This window comes from Trichechus manatus, unplaced genomic scaffold (genome assembly GCF_000243295.1).
Source record: "Trichechus manatus latirostris isolate Lorelei unplaced genomic scaffold, TriManLat1.0 scaffold00123, whole genome shotgun sequence".
NCBI lineage: Eukaryota > Metazoa > Chordata > Mammalia > Sirenia > Trichechidae > Trichechus > Trichechus manatus.
The window spans coordinates 917,653-923,652 of NW_004444059.1; positions in this window are offsets into that span (position 1 = coordinate 917,653).

Below are 6,000 nucleotides of genomic sequence, written 5' to 3' on the forward strand. Positions count from 1 at the left end.
TAATTAATGTCACTGAATTGTACAGGTAAAAAAATGTTAAAATGGCAAATGTTTTGTTATATGTATAATTACCACAATAAAAATTTATCAAAAAAATTAAGGCATAAAATTTAAGAAACGTAAATGTACATGCCCTCATCAACCAGGTTCTCTCCCCAGAGTTTCTTTACGCACATCTTTGAAGATTCTTCCACACCATAAAGTTTGAGGACCCTGCAAAACCATCACCTTCCAGCCCCAAATACCTTACCCTCACTGACAACTCCCCTTTCCTTTCATCTTCATAAGCCTCATCTCTTTGCAAGCATCACTCTGAAGTGATTGCAGACAATTCTGAAGTAGAGACACAAATCTATAGCAGGAGTATATGGAACTATAGGCTGGGAGCTGGGGCCGGGGGGAAATCAAAGTAAACACAAGGGCTGTGCTCTCAAGCGCATATAATCTAGGTGGGAGGCCCATCACATACCTGGCACAGAATAAGTAACTGACACCCCCTGTATTCATTTCCTACTGCTGCTGAAACCATGTACCAAAATCTTGGTGGCTTAAAACACCACAAATTTATTATCTGCAGTTTTGTAGGTCAGAAGTCCAAAAATGGACTGCTGGGCAACATGGCGCTATAGACAGAAGCACCACACCATCCCTCCATAGCAAAGACCCAAAAAACTGAGTCAAACAGGGACAAACATCAATCCTGAAACCCTAAGCATCAAATGAAGAGATGAAGAACTCAGCCAAGCACTGAATGGAATAAGAAACCGACAGAGAACACAGAGTGAGGAGAGATATGTGCAGAGGTCCTCTATCAGCTAACACAGCACAGATTCGCCATCTTGGTCTCCTGTTGGAGATCAGCAAACAGGGAGCACAGGAAAGCAGCTTCAGGGAGCTCCCAGCAGGAGACAGAACAACTGGTGACCAGAGATATATGCCTTCCCACCCCCCTCCTTCTTCACCCCACTCAGCCTCCTCTGCTTCTTGTGGCCACAGTCTCTTGGCCAGGAGGCACTGGCTTCAGCCCTGTGCCACTTGGATTCCACCTGCCCACACTGGCCGGCTCCCTGAGTGCCATTTGTTTGTTGCTGATGTTGCTTTTTTCCACTTCTTTTGGTTTCTTCCATACCTCTCACTACCTCCCCCTGATTTCTCTCAAATACCTGGCTCCATATGCCATATTTGCTGCTTCTTGAAAGGTTGTGAAATGCCGCTCGACTGTGGAACTGCTTCTCGGCCTGCACCACCACACTGGTGGGATTTCCAGGGCTTTTGTTGTTGTTGTTGTTGTTTGTTTTGATTTGTTCTGATTTGATTTGTTTGTTTTCTTTTTCTTTTCTTGTCTTGAGAGCCCCTTCTACTAGCCAGGCTGTACTACTCGGCTTGGGAGCTACTTCATCAGTCTGTGCAGCCACGCAGTGGGATCCCTGGAGGTATGTCTTTTTTTGTTTTTGTTTTCTTTTCTCTCTTTTTCCCTTTTTGTCTTTCTTCATTTCTCAGTTTCTCATCTCTCTATACTTACCTTCACTTCCTGTCTCCTGAATACCTGGCACAGTGTGACACCTCTACCCCTTCTAACCAGGCTGTACTTCGTGGCCTGGGAAGTCTTCCCAGTCTTCGCAGCCCCACTGGTGGATTCCCCAGGGGCTTTTCTTTTCTCTAATATATGTATATATATATATTTTATTTTACCCTTTTTCTTTTTCCTTTTTGTTTTTCTTCATTTCTCGGTCTCTCATCTCTCCACTCCAATGGCAAGCTCCCTGAGCACTCTTTTTTGTTTGTTTGTTTTTGTCTCCTATTTCTCTCTCCTCTCTCTCCTCTTTCCATTACCCATCTTAGCTCCACAGACCACAGTCTCCCCCCTCCGTCCTGCCTACCTGCACTGTGTGTTGAACATCACACCCACAAGAAGCACAGGCACGGCCTACCAGAGCCTGCCCTGCACTGATTCTTGGCCCACCCTGTTGGCCCTAGTACGTGCCACAAACAACCCATCCCAGCAACTCCCCTTCAGCTAGACCTGCCCTGCTGCACCATAGCTGAGTGACTGATACTGCCCATTGGACAAGGAGCCCAAAAGTGTCATGCCCACAGATGAGCAAACAACAAAGTATGCACAGCCTGCCTGCTTAGACATGACCAAATAAAACAAAAAAGCAGGAAGAAACAAACAAATCTACAATCAATAAATGAGTAAAATAAACACTGAATGTCCTAAAGACAGCAGACAATATCAAAACATATACAAAAACAGGACAGGATGGTTCCAGTAGGTGTCCAAAATAAAACACCAGATGACTTTCCAGTAGAAGAAAAGGCACTAGAACTACCTGATAGGGAATTCAAATCTCTAATATTCAGAGCTATCCAAGAGTTGAAGCTAAAAGGAGACAAACATGAGGAAAAAAATAGACAAATTCATGGAAAAGACAGACAAATTCACAGAAAACACAGACAAAAAAATGGAAGAATTCAGGAAAATAATACAGGATCAAAATGCCAAAATAAATTCACAACTAGAAATCATACAGAAACAACAATTAGAAATCCAAAAGATAAACAAGAGTTCAGAAATGGACAGTGTGATGGTTAAAATTGTGTGTCAACTTGGCTGGGCCATGATTCTCCGAGTTTTAATGTAGTCACTCCCATGATTGAATATACTGTGAGTAGCCAATCAGATGAAAGGGAGTCTCCTTGGGGGTGTGGCCCGAATCTGTATATAAGCAGACGTTCCGGCTTTTTGCTCTCTCTGGATCCTGCGGCTGCTTCCTGTCGTCTCATCTCCCGTTCTTGGGACTTGAGCTGTCAGCTTATCTGCCGAACCTGGGATTCGTCGATCTGCACAGCCTGTGAGTGGGAGCTATGCTCTCCGATCTTGGGCTTTCCAGCTTCTGCAGCTGTGTGACTTGGGAGAGGCCTCTACCCTGATCCATGGACTTGGGACGTTCTAGCCTCTACAGTTGCGTGAGCTGTTTCCTTGATATAATCTCTCTCTCTATATATATTTATACACTTTACTGGTTTTGCTTCTCTAGAGAACCCAGCCTAAGACAGACAGTGTCACAGAAGGGCTGAGAAGCAAGTTTGAAACAATGGAAGACAGGATCAGCAAAATTGAAGACAAACACTTGGATGCAACTCTGTTTGAGGAAAAATCAGAAAAAAGAATGAAGAAACTCTGAGAATTATGTGGGATACAATCAAAAGCAAAAATTTGTGAGTGATTGGAGTTTGAGAACAGGGGGAGAAAATGGAAAACACAGAGAGGATCATTGAAGAATTGCCAACAGAAAACTTCCCCTATATCATGAAAGATGAAAAGCTGACCATCCAAGAAGCTCAATGAACCCTATATAGGATAGACCCCAAAAGAAAATCACCAAGGCATATCATAATCACACTCACTAAAACCAAAAACAAAGAAAGAATCCTGAGAGTAGCTTGAGAAAAACAAAAAATCACATACAGAAAAGAAACAAGACTAAGCTCGGATTAGTCGGCAGAAACCACATGGGCAAGAAGGCAATGGGATGACATATATAAAACCTTGAAAGAAAAAAATTGCCAGCCAAGAATAATATATCCTGCAAAACGCTCATTCAAATATGATGGCAAAATTAGGACATTTCCAGATAAACAGAAATTAAGGGACTATGTAAAAACCAAACCAAACTTACGAGACTTATTGAAGGAAGTCCTTTGGTCTGAGAACAAACAACATCAGACCACAGGCTGAATGTAGGACTCAAGATCGTACCAAACAGATACCAACCTAGGAAATGAACTCTCAAGGACTATCCAAAACCAAAAGATTTACAACAGGGAACCAGAGAGGTTAATCTGCAAATGACAACAATATTAGAACAATAAAAGAGGAAATAAATGGTGGAGGTATAGAACCTTGTAATGGCGAGGAAGGCAAGGCGATACCAAGTAATAATAGGATAGTTCAAACCTAGAAAGATAAGGGTAAATTTCAAGGTAACCACAAAGAAAGTTAACAAAGCTACTCATCAAAATAAAGAAGAAAAACATAAAGTCTCAGTAAAAACAAAATCTACAAAAACAAAAGAAATGAAAAAAAAAATCCACAAACAGAAGTCCAAAAATGATTCTCGGTGGGCTAAAATCAAGGTGTCAGCAGTTCCTTCTGGAGGCTCTAGGGGAGCTTTTTTTTTTTTTGCCTTTTCCAGCTTCTAGAGGCTACCAGCATTTATTGGCTTGTGGCCCTCTTCCTCCATCTCCAAACATCACACCAACCTTTGTTTCCATTGTCACATCTTCTCTCTCTCTGAACCTTCTGCCTCCCTCTTTTATAAGGACCTTTGTGGTTAAGTTCCCAGATAATCCAGGATAATGTCCCCATCTCAAAATTCTTAACTTCATCACATCAGCAAAATCCCTTTTGCAATCTAAGGTAATATATTTATAGGTTCTGAGGATTGGGATATGGACATATTTGGGGGCCATTATTAGCCTAAGGAGACTTGGTGGCACAGTGGTCAAGCACTCAGCTGCTAACCAAAAGATTAGCAGTTCGAATCCACCAGCCCTGCTCCACGGGGGAAAGATGTGGCAGTTTGGGTCTATAAAGATTAAAACCCAAAGCAAACCCATTGCTGTCGAGTCAATTCCAACTCATAGCGATCCTATAGACAGAACAGAACTTCCCCATAGGGTTTCCAAGAGTGGCTAGTGGATTTGAACTGCCAACCTTTTGGTTAGCAGCCGAGTTCATAACCACTGCACCATCAAGGCTCCTACATAAAGATTACAGCCTTGGAATCTCTATGGGGCAATTCTACTGTGTCCTATAGGATTGCTTTGAGTCAGAATTGACTCAGTAGCAACAGATTTATTCTGCCTACCACATTCTTCACAATCATGAACAGGCACTGTGCCAGTTTTGTTCACATCAACACCTAAAAAAAATGCATGAAACGTAACAGTCCCTTAATAAACATTCGTTGACTCGATGAATGTTCATGAATGAAGGTAATAATCAAATACATCTACTCCTCACTTATCAACTATCTTATTATCCAACTTTTCACATTTATAACAATAGTAAAAAATCTACTATCTATTTTGACATTAATGACACATGTCTGGCAGTAATGAACGCCGAGGAGCAAGGCTGTGATGGTTAAGGATATGTGTCAACTTGGCTGAGCCATGATTCGCAGTGGTTTGGCAGTTATGTAATGATGTAATTTGGAAGTTATGTAATGATGTAATCATCCTCCATTTTATTTTCCGATGTGGTCATCCTCCATTTTTGCATAGTACCGATTTTTGCATAACGACTTGGTCTTTGGAACCTAACCATGCCAATAAGTGAGAAGCGGGTATAACAATAAAGGGGTTTTATATACAAGAAATCTAGGTAGGGCATTATTAATTGCCAAATGAGTGATATAAACCAATATAAACAACATCTGCTTCACTTCAGAATAATCTGGGGAGCTTCTTTAAAAAAAAAAGAAAAAAGACTCCAGACTCTACCTCCGGCCCATGAAATTTGAATTTGGGGAGTATATTTTTAATGAGAAGTGATTTTAATGTAGTGAGCTCAGCACTTAGCACTCCTTTGGGAGCTGCTGGTGGAGACAGTGGAGTCCCTGAGTAGTACAAACAGTTAATGTGCTTGGCTGCTAACCTAGAGGTTGGAGTTTCGAGTCCACCCAGAGGCACTTCGAAAGAAAGTCCTGGTGATATATTTCCTAAAAATCAGCCATTGAGAACTCTATGGAGCACAGTTCTACTCTGACACACATGAGGTTGTCATGAGTCAGAATCAACTTGACGGCAACGGGCTAGTGGTGTGGTGGAGAGAGTAAGTGCTGGATGTTTGGAGGAGGGAGTCAGCTCCATGGCCTAGAGTACACTGGCATGGGTAGCTTCAGAGCTGGCCAAATGGATAACACTCCAGATAGTAGGAACAACATGTGGGGTTGCCCAGAAGGAAGAAATAGCATGGCAAGCTGGGGAAAT